Here is a 15182-nt window from a genome sequence, read left to right on the forward strand (position 1 = left end):
TTATAATTTTTTTCTCTGTAAAAGCTAATTCTATTAAAAGGAAGGCAAAAAATATTTACAATGTGGTCGTAGCCTCAGCATAGAGCAACTAAGTCCCTTCTGGAAAACATAACTGCCCCAGATTTGGGGAAACCAGTTTGGAATTTCAAAAAACCATATTAAAGACCAGGAGAACAACAACAAAACCAGAATGAAAACATGAGAATTCACCATTCTGAAATAGTTGAAAGACCAGATAGAACTAGATACAAAACCACATAAACCACGACCTAACCATTCAACATGAGAACTCTGAGGTGGCTTTTGGGAGGCCACATCTCGTCACATTGGGAAATCCACCTCTGGAGCCTCCTCAACAACTGGACATTCGTTTCCATACCAAACCATGCCTTCTGTCACCGCATCACCGTCTGCCTTGCCAGTTGGATGACCAGTCACCAGAGGTAAGTCGCTTGAGCAGCCAACCATGGCATCAGGAGCATTGCAACCTGAGATCCCCATAACCGGAGGAGTGCCACTCGAGCTACCCACGAAGGCAGACGAAGTGGTGGCTCCTTGAGCTCTGCCACTTGGGCGCCGGGTGTAGCCTCCACAATCACCATCAACATTTAGGTCGACATGGCACGCAACTCTGCCTTCATCCATCGGAGGCTGCTCAGGGCTCAAACAGAATTCCATTCTGCAAATGTTCTGAGTTTGGTCTGCAGAGAAGCGCACAGGAGCACAAAGCTATCTTTCTTCTTTAGAAAAGATAATGGTGACATTAGTCGATATAATGGGCCAGTTCAGGTTGCTTTGGAACCTAAAATGGTTCGAGTGAAAAGCAGAGTGAGGGTAGTGATGTCTAGGCAGATTGGGAGGGAGAGAGCTGGTTTGAGAAGGAGGTGGAGAAGCAGGAGGCTGGGGCAGAGCCTCATTGAGCTTAGCCTAAGAGAGAGAGCTGCCCCCATGGTCCCCTCCTTTGCGACTCCGCATACGATGCCGAACCATCTTGTTGCGCCGGAAGAGAGGCTCTGGAGAATTGTCGGCTTGGGAAGAAATCTGAGAATGAGTAGAGGGTGCCGGGGAATGGCTCAAAGGGAAGAACAGGGAATGGGAATAATGGAATTCATTGTCGAAGGCCAGACAATAGAGCAGGCAATAGCGTTTTCCTACAACAGTTCTATTGCGGGGGATTTCTGCTTGGAGCGGGAAAACACTACAGGACGAAGGGCAAGAAAAGGGGTTAAGAGGTGCAATAATGAATTTATTTGTCTGCGTTTCTCGGCCAGAGGGAGAATTTATGAATTTCTGCATGCTAGCCTGCTCTCACTTGAGGTGAGTATGCAGGTGCCAAGGCCGAGCTTGGGATGGTGCACTGGCCACTAGCTGGATGGGCCGAGCACTGTCATTCCATCTCCCTTGCATTAATGCACAGTTAATTCACCCGCATCCGGGTAATTTTAAAATCGTTATATTGATTAATATTCAAAAAATATTTTCTATTATATTAATTACATTAAAGCTTTAACACAATACATGATCACTACCATTGATACTCATCAATTACCACTTAATACATTATGCCTTGATACATTAGTAAATGATCAAAGTACTAATACTTCATATGACTTAATATACTAATAAGTTATTAATTATGACTTAGTATATTTACTAACGATAATTAACTATGGTTAATCATTAACAATTATGTGAGTTTCATTAACATTTTTTTCTTGGTTGAAAAAAAATATTAAATTATTACATCAATAATATTATTAAATAAATAATTATTTATTAAGTTACTAATAATGTATTAATGATATTCCCCGGATGCGGGTGATTACGTGGTAGGGGAGGACGGACCACATGTCAAGCATGTGTCGCCTCGTGGCTGTCATTAAAGAGCAAGCTTCACCGCCTTTCCTTGGCTATTCAGCACACACGCGACGACATTCATGGTGTTTAATGTTTGGGGGCGGCCTGCAGTTATTGTTCTGGGGAAGGGGAAGCTCGGCTCTCGATCACAGAGCACAATGCGAGACCCCTGGCATGATAAATCCAGGAGAATGTGGAAGAGAAGGAAGAAGGAGCCGAGGCAAGCCAGAAACTCTGCTGCTGTGCAAAATTTGGCATGCCACTGTTTTTGGTGGTGTGACAGACTGCAGTGGTGGATTTTCTCGGGCTCTCTGGCTCAGTGGGAGATTCAAAAGGCTAATTGGCACACAGAGGGAGGGTGCTTGGCAATTCAAGTGGTCTGTGCACTCAAGAGAAGCACAAAAGCAGGCATGGTCAAACTGCGGCAAAGGCAGCCAAGTAGACGAGGACCAGGAAGAGGGTCCTCCTCTCGCACCCCTGCAGCAGACGAACACCATCATTGCTGCTGCTGCTACTGCCACCGGAGAGCCAGAGCAACGCAGCTGCAGCATGGGCAATTCGTGGAAGTGGGCAGTTCAAGCGAAGGAGGGCCTCTGCTGCCTGCATTTGGCTCAGTGGTATTCACCTTGGGTGACTCAGGGGATGCCACAGGGGTCAATGCCCATATATCTGTTATGTTTACAAGAATTCTTGAGAGAGAAGAAGCGGGAGCTCCAGCGGGTATGGTGGTAACGTCCTCAGCGAGAGCGAGCATGGAGACCCTGGAGACAATGGAGACAATGGAGACCTTGCCAAAGAATTCGAGCAAAGAGGACAAAGGCAAAAGGAGCATGGAGGAGACGCCGCAGGCCGAACAGGCTACTCTGGGAACGGAGGAGGACAACGACACCGGACCATACTTGGGGCCGGCACCACCTGGCATGGACGAGGCAACATGGAAGGCAATGTGGGCAGGTGTCCCAGAAGGAAGGGGATGGTGCTACGTGGTTGAGGACCCAAGCCTTAATGAAGAACCTGACAGTGAGCCCCAGCCTCACTCAGTCCCTCCTCTTGCCACCCGAAGAGACGACCAAGGCCCCTGAGGGTAAGACGGTCACAGCTTCCTCAACGCGTCGGACTATTTGGTATTTTCTGAATTTGTATGTCTGGCCCATGCATGATGGGCCCAGTTTCATTTCTCTTTCCTGTTTTGTTCAGTCAGTCTTGATCGATCGCCCCTGCGCGGGCAGAAACAGTTATGTTCTTAGGATTGCAAAGTAGTAGGTTGATGTTTTCACTTCTTCGGTTCCTCCAGAAGTTTTGGTTTTTTTTGGAATCACTGTGTCAAGAAATTTTGGATCAGTTGCTGCTACCCCTGCGTGGGAGCTGTTAGTCTCAGAACGAACCTTCCCAAGGCGCATCTTTTGGCCTGGGATCAACTGCTCTACTGTCTGTAAGTTTATTTTGTACATATAATAGAAGCTTAGATAGACTTTTAACGATAAAAAAAAAAAAAATGTATTAATGATATTATTAATAATTTTGTTGTTATTATTATTAAACCTTATATGAAAACATAAAATTTAATACTAAAATATTTTATTTATAAATTGTTTTAGTTTGAACCAATATTAAAAACTAAAATTAATATTAAAATATTAACTCTCAAACTAATATTAGTTTTATAACTCATATTTAAATTATAATCTAAAATTAATATTAAAATATTAGTTTTAAAATTAGTTTTTTAATATTAATTTTAAAATTTTAGGTTTTAAAGTAATATAACCATAAATAATGAGTGGGCTATCAGATATTGAGTGGGTTAACATAATGATTTTTTTGAATGAGTTGTGTATAGTATTTCAAATAAAAAATGTTGAGTTAACAAAAAAAATTGAATGTATGGTGTAACTGCCTCTAACAAATAGAATAATTTTATTTACCAAACAAGAAATGAATGGGTTAACTTAATGAATATCTTTGAATGACTTATGTATAATTTTTTAATGAGAAAATGCTTAGTTGAAAAAAGGAAAAAACTTTAAATCAGTGATGTATATTTTTTTAAGAAAATGTTGAGTTAAATTCAAGGAAAAACATACAAAGAGTGTAAAATTTATTTATTTTAAAGTTGATTAGTTGAGATATGCTTTGTGATTTGAATAATTAATAAATATAATTTATTTGTTAATGATTTAATTTTTGTTATTATTATTATTAAATAGATATATTATAACTTTCAATTCAATACATTTGAGGAGAACCCCACATATATATATATATATATATATATATATTACATTTAAGAAGATAATCCAAGATAGGGATATACAACTCTCTAACATTATTACTTGGGCTATCAATTGAAAATTCATGTATCTACATTGTTACTTCATTTGTGGGTACACTTTGTATATGAATTGTTACTTTACCAATCACAAATATTAAAGATTTGTATATGAATTGTTACTTTACCAATCACAAATATTAAAGAACACATGAAAAATCATAGCATGAATCATCTAACCAAGCCAATTGTAGCAATAAACACATATTTGTGATATTTTGATTAAATGGTTTAAATAAATGATTTCTAAGTGGGATATTAGAAATTTGGATCTTCAACCAAACCCTTAAACATGAACATCTTATGCAAAAGGGTGTGCTCCTCAACTTTTAGCATTTTTATCTCCCTTTCTAGTTGTGTCGGTTCAACTTCCAAACCTTGAGAAATTCAAAAACCTGTACTTATAATACTTGGTAACAATCTTACTCACATAACAAGTGAAAATAAAAATTATAAATAATAATATGATTGGAATTTTCTATTTAATTCAATTGATACATATAAAAATCAGAATTATTTATAAGGAAAAAGTATTGTTTCATACTTAAAAAATAATAATTGAGAGGAAGAATGCAACAACGCTCTAATCTACACAAGAAATGAGGGAATAGATGTCCTCTTTGGATTCACAAAGATAATGATGGAACACTGGTCTTGTTTTGAAAGCTAATGGTAAGCACTAAATGTCCATGAGAATATGATGGCTAGGCTTGATCGAAAACCACAGTGGCGAACTCAAACAAAATATACATCAAGCAGTAAAACTTTATTGATTGTGAAACATTATTCACTTTGAAATTCTAATTTAAAAACCTAAATTCACAGTGAAACATTAATGTTCAATTTTTTTTTAAAGAGAAAGACTCTAAGAGCCTAGTATGTGTAATTAAAATAAAAACAATACCAAGGATAGACAATAGAAATAAGAATCCATAAAAAGGTGATTTCCGCAAAATGGATTTTCTCCCATTACAAGACACAATCATCTTAGTTGACTCACGACCTCTAGAATGTCCTCCTACTTGATTTGGACTTCACAAATTCTGTTGTGGCTAGCTGAGGGCCATCTCTGTGACTGAAGTTCACGACTTCTACAATCTACCGACGAATCACAAATTCTATTGCCCACGTATTCTTTAAGGATTATATTGTTTATATAATAGTAAAACTCCACCTATCATTTAAAACACTACCTTTGTTGATTAATCATCAGATATTTGTTTGTGCAAGTTGAGGCGTTACGGAATGAAGTCTAGATGACTCGAATACGAGTGATGAACACATGTCACCATTTACCAACAACATTGCGGATGGAATTACCTCTACAATAACGAGTGCGTGTCTTATCCGACCGTAACAATTAAACCGACGTAACATGGACATGAGAAATAATAATTATTTATTATATAATGAAAGCCTACCATTTATTTAACCACGTAGCTCTAATTAAATCTTCCACTATCATACGTTTTAAACCGACGCAACATGGACATGAGCAATAATAATTATTTATTATATAATCAAACCCTCCCATTTATTTAACCGGGTAAATCTAATTAAATATTCCACGATCTTACGTTTCACAACAGTTATGGAGATATGTTTCAAAATGCGAAGAGGGAGACTTTCGGATTCGATTCATGTTTTGAAAGTTTAGTTTTAAATTTATTTCTCACTAATTATCATACGTGGTGATTAATAATAAGCACAATAAATACTTAATCGCAATTTGGTAAAACAATATTTTCAATATGATTTAAACACTTGATTTAGATATGCAAGGAAGTTAGCTTGATTCATTCTATTCATTTTTCTTGTGGTGATGACAAGAACATGTTGGCATCTTTCAACTTACAACATCCAATCAAAAATTTTAATTAGAAAAAAGATTAAAGTGGCCAATTCCATTAGGGGGGCCACCTAATCAACCATTTTCAACCATAAAAATGGTTGACCATGGTTGATTTCCATATAGAGATAATCCTTTTCATAATGAAAAGTTGGATCATGGTTAACCATGGTTGACCATAATTGATTTCCATATCGAGACAATCTTTTTTAGAACGCGATGTTTGACCATGGTTCACCATCATTGATTTCCATATCCATATGGTTTGAACATGGTTGAACACAGTTGGATATGATTGACCATGTTTGACCTTGATTAATATTATAAACCCAAGGGATTGATAATATAAATCGAAGGGATTAGTACTAAAAATCCAATGGAATAATATTAAACCCATGGGACTAATATGATAGACCCAATGTATATAAAACCTAAGATAAATATTATAAACACTAAAATAAACATGATCGACCATGGTGGATTTTCATATTGAGACAATCCTTATCACAATGCCATGTTGGACCATGGTTGACCGTGGTTGATTTTGATATCAAGACAATCTTTTTCACAATGTGGCATTGGAGCATGGTTCATTTTCATTTGGAGACAATCTTTGTCACAACGTGATGTTAAAACATGTTTGACCACGATTTACCATGGTTGACCATGTTTGATTCTATAAAACATGGTTGACCATCATCAACCATGGCTAACTATGGTTGACCATGATTGTCCATGATTGTCTGTTATTTTTATATGGAGAAATTTTTTGTCATAATGCGAGATCTGACTATGATTGACCATTGTTGACCATGGTTGGTTATGGTTGATCATGGTTGACCATGATTGATATTATAAATATAAGTTAATAATAAACTCAAGGGATTGATATTATGAACCCAAGCGATTAATACTAAAACTCCAAGGGATTATGAACCCAAGGGACTAATATTTTAAACCCAACATTGGTAAACCCTGATATAAATATTACTGACACTATAATAAACATTATTTATTTTCATGGTGAGACAATCCTTGTCACAGTGCGACATCCAACCATGGTTGACCATGGTTGCCTGTGATTGACATTTGTAGACCATCATTGATATTATAAACCTAAGGGAATAATAAACCCAAGGGATTGATATTATAAACCAAAACGAATAATAAACCCAAGGAATTAATACTAAAACCCCAAGGGATTATGAACCCACGGAAATAATATTAAACCCCAAGGACTTATATTATAAACCCAAGGTATAAAAACCCTAAGATAAATATTAAAAATACTAAAATTAACATGGTTGAGCACAATTGATTTTCACATTGAGACAATCCTTGTCACAATATGACGTTGGACCATGGTTGACCATGCTTCAACATGGTTGAACATGGTTGACCATTGTTGAATAATATTAAACCCTAAGAATATGAACCCTTATATCAATAAACCTAAGGGTTGGATATTAAAAAGACAAGGGAATGATAAAACTAAGGGATAAAAATTATAAACCCAACATATATAAACCCTAAAATAAACATGGTTGACCATGGTTGATTTCCATATTAGATTAATCGATTGTGATATTGAGATAACCATAAATAATTGGACTAATATTTAATCCTTAATATTGGGGTTTTATAAAACCAAGGGATTATTAATATTATAAATACAAGAGGTCAATAAACCCAAGGCATTATTAATATTACAAACCCAAGACATTAATATTATAACAACAAATAATTAATAATCCGAAGAAATCAATATACACAAGGAATCAATAAACCCAACAAACTAATATTAAAAACACAAACAATTAATCAACCTTAGGAATCAATATTTTAAACCCAAGTTAATAATAAACCCAAGGGATTGATCTTATGAACCCAGGGGAAAAATAAACCCCAGGGATTAATCCTAAAACCCCACGATTGACCATGGTTGACAATGGTTGACCATGATTGATATTATAAACATAAAGGAACAATAAACCCAAGGGATTAATACTAAAACCCAAGGGATTATGAACCTAAGGGAATAATATTAAACCCAAGGGACTAATACTATAAACCCAAGGTATAAAAACTCTAAGATAAATATTAAAAGTACTAAAATAAACATGGTTGAACACGGTTGATTTTCATATTGAGACAATCTTTGTCACAATGCGACATTGGACTATCGTTGACCATGGTTGAACATGGATGATTATGGTTGGCCATTGTTGAATAATATTAAACCCCGAGAATATGAACCCATAGATTTATAAACCCAAGGGAATAATAAACCTAAGGGATAAAAATTATAAACCCAAGGTATATAATACCTAACATGAATATTATAAAACCTAAAATCAACATGGTTGACCATTGTTGACCATGGTCGATTTCCATATAGAGACAATCCTTGTCACAATGCAACGTTGGACCATGGTTAACCATGGTTCACCATGATTGATTTTCATATCGAGACAATCTTTATCAGAATTGAATGTTGTACCATGGTTGACAATGGTTGATTTCCATCCATATGTTTTGACCATGGTTGAACATGGTTGGCTATGATTGACCATTGTTTACCATGATTAATATGATAAACCCAATGGATTGATATTATAAACTCAAGGGAATAACAAACCCAATGGATTAATACGAAAACCCAAAGTATTATGAACCCAAGGGAATAATATTAAACCCAAGAGACTAATATTATAAATCCAATGTATATAAACCCTAAGATGAATATTATAAACACTAAAATAAACATGATTGGCCATGGTTTATTTTCATATTCAGACAATGCATATCATAATGCCATGTTGGACCATGGTTGATTGATCTGAATTTAAATAGGAATGAAACAAATTATGGAGATAACCATGAATATAAATATGCAATAGAAACAACACTTCATTTCATTAATATCAAATACTGAAATATGCTTTCAAATAGAATGTAAATAAAAGTAGCTCAGGCGATGGTATCTTATCTCTGAGAAGAGATGTGGCAGATACATGACTTTGAACTGTGTTACAATGATTCTCAAATGCCTATTTATTATTGGTAAACAATGAAAAACCCAAAACAACCAAAAACCTAACCATAGAAGATGAAGCACAAAACTATGGGCCCTGTTTGGGTAAATTGGTACATCAACTTCTTGGGGTCGTAGCTTTGGCATATCATCTTCGTTTTACGCGTACAATACCTCGTTAGAAAGATATATCTGATGAATACAACTTTTGAATGCCTAATATTGGTCAACGACCAATTTTGGTCCCATATTTCCAAAACAACGTCCTTTAGGGCCTTAAAACGCCTCCGGAAGTTCATGACCCGAAAAACTACCAAAAATTGTAAATTGTGTTACAAATAAGGAAACTTAAAAACTAAATGAACCAATGATGGGGGTCCAAGTGGAATAGGCAGGTGGCCACTAATATCCACCTACATCATTCCTCACCCCTTATGAAGCAATGGTCCCCATTGCGTTGGGTTCCTCCATCAGACGAGGAAACTTTTGTTGAACTTGGTCCCTAGTGAGGCACTTGCCCTAGTGAAGGAGTTGGTCTTCTTTGACAACTTGATATAGTTGGATCCTTTATTGTCAGGTGTTATTGATCTATGTGTCCATGATCCAATCAGTTGTCGCTTGTTCCATGCAATCTGGATTTAACTCTATAGGTGTGAGCTGTTTTGCAATATCTTATGTGTCTACAAATGGTGGGAAGTATGGTCGAAGGGAGTCCACATTGAACACTAGGTGCAGGCGAAGGAATGGGGAAATGGTGAGCTCAAATGAATTGTCTCCCACAACCTTGGTAATGGTGTCAGGGCCATATCAGAGTGGTTTGAGTTTCTGATAGGCTTTGGTAAGGAGTTCCGTCTGCAAAAGCAACCAAACTTTGTCACCCACATGAAATTTGTGTGGTAGCCAATGTTGATCATGTCGTTGCTTGTACTTGGCATTTTATTTCTCCAAAATGTCATGGACCTACTCGCAGATATGTTGGACGTGCTCAATGAAGTTTTTTTCCTTATCAACTTCAGACTGGACATGAGTCGAATCTGCTTGAATAGCTGCAAAGGGTATGGCCACATCAATGGGACAGTGTGGTTGGAATCCCAAGCCCACCTTAAGGGGGTTGTGGCCAGTCGAGCTGTGGAGAGCCTGGTTATAGCTGTGTTAAACATAGGGGAGGTTCTCATTCCATGTTCCTGGATGCTTTGAGTTGTACATGCGCAGAATGTGTACGATCTTCCTCTTGAAGACCTCCATCTAGCCATCAGTTTGGGGATGGAAGGCTATGGAATTAAAGAGCTTGGAGTCCAGCATCAACCAGAGACTAGACCAAAATATATTGAGGAACCTGCTATCCTGATCTGAGATGATAGACTATGGGATCCCAAAGTGTACCCACACTCGTTCAAAGAATATTTTAGCAGTGGCTTTTGTCGTGATATTCTTCTTGCAAGACAACATAATGGCCATCTTTGAGAATCTATCAATGACCATAAAAAAATAGTCATTTACATACTTATTAGAAGGAATACCCGACATGAAATCCATGGAGATGGACTCCCAAGGTCGACTAGGGGTAGGGAGTGGAGTATAGATTCCTTGCTTCTCAATGTTTGGTTTGGCAATGGCATAGGCAGTGCAACATCTGATGTACTTCCTGACATCTTGTCAAAGATTCGAGCAATAGATATACTTATGTAGTATTGCCACCATTTTCTCAACCACGAAATCCCCAAAGGCCCGAATGTAGTCCGCTTCCCAAATCATCTTAGCATGCTTACTTGAAGGAACACAAAGGTTTCCTAGGTGGCATAATAGGGCATCCTAGAGGTGAAAATATGGAACTTGCTGACCCTCAAAGAGTGTCTAGTATGTGTGGCCAAATTGTGGGTCTCTTCTCTAGAGAAGTGGCGAATCAGAAGTCACATGCCCACAAAAGTTTAGCACGATGGTTGACGCTATGATCGGTGGTTAGCTGAGGTAGTTTGCAACATTATTAGTGATGCCATTCTTATACCTGATACTCAAATGGAACTGTTGCAGGTATGTGGACCACTTCTGATGGCGATCACTCTGCAACTTCCCTTGGATATGTATGAACTATAGGGGTTAGTGGTTTGTGTGGATAACCATTTCCTTCCCAAAAATGTTATGCTTCCATTGTCAGTAGGCCTGCATGATGGAATACATCTCTTTATCATAAGTGGGATACTTTTGAATTGTGTCTAAAACTATCTCATTGTGACATGCCACTGGATTCCCATGTTGAGTAAGGACTGCCCCAATGGCATAGTGAAAGGCATATGTCTCAATGTCAAATGCCTGTTGCAAGTCTGGTAATGTGACCACTGGTGTAGAGTAGAGGTGATGTTTCAAATTTGTGAATACCTTCTATTGAGATTCAGACAAAATTAATTTTTATTTCGCTCCTCCCTTGGCGACTTGACTCAAGGGCCAAGCGATATGATGGAATCCCAATATGAACCTGCGGTAGAAATTGGAAAGACCCATAAAGTTGTGAAGCTCTATCAAAGTGGTTGGGGCTGGCCAATCCCAAATGACTTGGATCTTGGCTGGGACCACATGCACCCCCCGTTAATCAATAATGTATCCTAAATTTTGAACCTGGGTCATGCTAAAAGTGAATTTCTCCAAATTGGCACACAATTCGTGTTTCCGAAGTGTTTGGAGAACATGTCGTATGTGGTGGAGGTGCTCTTCCTAAAATTGGCTAAAGCTTAGGATGTCATCCAAGTATACCACTACAAATGAGTTTGTGAATTGTCACAATATGTCATCCATCAGCTTTATGAAGCTTGTAGGAGCATTCGTCAACCTGAAAGGCATAACCAACCATTCAAAAAGGCCCTCCTTGCCTTTGATGGAAGTCTTCCACACATTGGAGGGTTCGATTGGTACCTGGTGATATTCGAACTTCAAGTCAATCTTGTTAAAATATTTCGCCCCCTTGAGTTGATCCAGAAGGTCATCAATTTGTGGGATCGGGTCCTATTCTGGACTTTGATCTTGTTTAGTGCCCGATAATCAATATAGAGTCTCCAAGTCTGGTCCTTCTTTTGTACCAACATGATCGAGCTCCCACAGGGAGATGAACTCGGTCGAATGTGACCTTTTTGCAATAGCTCTTGAATCTACCTCTTGATTTCGTCATTCTACATAACAAAACGTCGATAGAGTGGTCCATTGGGAAATAGTGCACTTGGGGTCAGATCAATGGAGTGCTTGACCTGACAGTGTAGAGGCACCCCTACAAGGGGGGTGAAGATTTCCTCGTACTCCTCCATGACCTTGTCCATCTGTTGTTGTCATGTGAAGGGGCCCTGTCTAGAGGTCGTGGCCACTGTATTCTTTTTTCCTTGAGGGCGTATCATCAACAAAATAAATTTCCCTGTTTTGGAAATGAGTTTACTACATTGTTTTGTAGTAACCAAAGAGATGGAGGTAGGTGGTGTTACCTCCCGTATCCTGTACATATTATTTCCCAAAGTAACAATAACAATGCAATTCCTTAACCGATATATAACATGTCACTTCCACAAGTATGGTTGGCCCAATAATACATCACAAACATCAAGGGGAGAAATGTCACATAATACCTCATCTTTGAAGGGCTTGATGTTGTATGGAAGGTGACACTGCTATCTCATGCGAAGATCCCATCCTTGGTGAAGCCCAGCCACTTCATGACCTTTGTTGAAATGAGGTTCTTTTGGCTCCTGTTGTTAGTAATGAACTATAGCGGGGAACCCTTTACCCACATCTGGGAGTGGGAGAGGCGATCCTCCTCCTCTAGATCTTCAAGTTCCTCCTTTTGAATCTTAACGTGGTAATGGTGGCATTGGGCTCCACATCGATGATCTAATTCCCTTTGTCATTCCCCTTTTTGGGTTCTAACTCAGAGTCAAAACATGCATATGATTCTGAAGCCTTCATCTCGGCTGCTAATGACTGCTTAGCCCGACACTCACTTTTGTTGTGAGTGGAGCTCTTTTGGAACTTACACCATCTTCCCATGTCCCTCTTCGGCTTTGTGGTGTTTTTCTTTGCTTGCAGCTTTGGTGAGTTCTCCTGGGCCACCATGCCATGGGTTTCCCTTTTTTTCTTTAGTTTGGGGCAAATTTTCCCTTGCGTCAGATTTGCAGATCTAAAGTCTTGCTTATTCTTTTTAAACTTTTTCTCGATCTTGATGGTGTATCGGTACGTCGAGTCGAGTGAGGAGATGTCCAGGAACTCCATCTCATCCTAGATGTACCTATGTAGGTAGCCACGATTCTTGAGTACCAAATGCTTCTCAAAATCCTTGATACCCAAATTCGTGTGAAGGGTATGAAAAAATTGGTAAAATATGACACATCTTGGTCCCTTCCTTGCCATAGTGTTGTCCACTTTATGTATTTATCCTCATAGCTCCTAATAGTGTAGTATTGCTCCTTGATGGCATCCCAGAACGAATTGCAAGTGGGTGAGACTATAAATAGTGGGGTCGTAATTTCATCCTTCTCCTCATAGTAGGTTTCCCACTAGTCCTTGACATGGGGGGTGCTTTGAGAAGAGAAAAAGTAATATTTTCTCGGCTACAAAAATCATGAACAGAAAATATCCTTCTAGAAGATTTAACCATTTATCTATGGCATCTGCATCTATTTGGCCCTCAAATATGGGAATGTCAAAGTTTACTTGTACCTTAAAAGGAGTGGGGCCTCCAGAGTGGTTGTTGGATGTCGATGCGCCAGCGGTGGGCAACCATATAAGGATCTAGCAAAAGATATTCATCATCACGTTCTTTTTTTTCTCGAGGGCCTCCTTGAGAAATATTTTGATAAGATCTCCTGCCCCCTCGTCGTTCTTTTCTTCCCCCATGGGCAGCTGTCAGGGTTTGTGAGGTTGATCTTGCAAAGGTTCAACGAGATTAAGCCCTAACTCCTTATATCCCAACCTTGTTGGGGACATGAAAAGAAAAACAAAGAAAGAGAAAACTCCTCTGATACGACGGATCTAGATTTAAACATGAACACAAAAAATTACAGATATAACCATAAATACAAAGATGCAGTAGAAATAACACTTCATTTCATTAATATCAAATATTTAAATATGCTTACAAACATAATGGAAATAAGACTACCTCGGGTGATGGTAGGTTATCTCTGAGAAGAGATGTGGCAGTTACATGCCTCTGAATTGGGTTACAATGGGGCTCAAAGGCCTATTTATTATTAACTAGCAATGAAAATCCATAAACATCCAAAAACCTAACCCTAGGAGACGAAGCGCCAACTATGGGCCCTGTTTGGGTAAATTGGTACATCAACTTCCCGGGGTTGTAACTTTGGCATACGATCTCTGTTTGACACGTACAATATCTCATCAAAAATATCTATCTTAGAACCAAAACTTTTGAATGACCAACATCTTACCAAAACCCATGTTGGTCCCAATTTTCCCAGAAAACATCATTTAGGGCCTCAAAATGGCTCCGGAAGTTCAGGGACCCAAAAAACTGACAAAAATAGTAATTTGTGCTACAAATAAGGAAACTGAGAAAATGAAAGAAAAAATAGTGGGGTTCCAAGTGGAATAGGCAGGTGGCCACCAATATGCACCTAGATCATTCCTTCCCCCTTAGGAAGCAATGGTACCCATTGCGTTGAGATCCTCCATGAGATGAGGAAACCTTTGCTCAACTTGGTCCCTGGTGAGCCACTGGCCTTGGTGATGGAGTTGACCTACTTTGACAACTCGATATAGTTGGATAATTTTTTTCAGGTGTTATTTATCTATGTTTCCATGATCCGATCAGTTGTGGCTTGTTTCATGCAATTTGGATTTAACTCTTGAGGTGTGAGATGTTTTGCAATGTCTGATGTGTCTAGTAATGGTCAGAAGTATGGTTGAAGGCAGTCCACATTAAACACTAGGTGCAATCCAAGGAATGGGGGAATGCTAAGCTTAAATGCATTTTCTCCCACAACCTTCGTAATGGTGTAAGGACCATATCAGAGTGGTCTGAATTTCCGATAGGTTCTCGTAAGGCATTCCTTCGGCAAATGAAACCAAACTTTGTTGCCCACGTCAAACTTGTGTGGCACTGGATGTTGATCATT

The sequence above is a fragment of the Pinus tabuliformis genome, chromosome 7 (genome assembly GCF_031772625.1).
Source record: "Pinus tabuliformis cultivar Carrire ecotype Pingquan chromosome 7, CPIR1, whole genome shotgun sequence".
In the NCBI taxonomy this organism is placed as follows: domain Eukaryota; kingdom Viridiplantae; phylum Streptophyta; class Pinopsida; order Pinales; family Pinaceae; genus Pinus; species Pinus tabuliformis.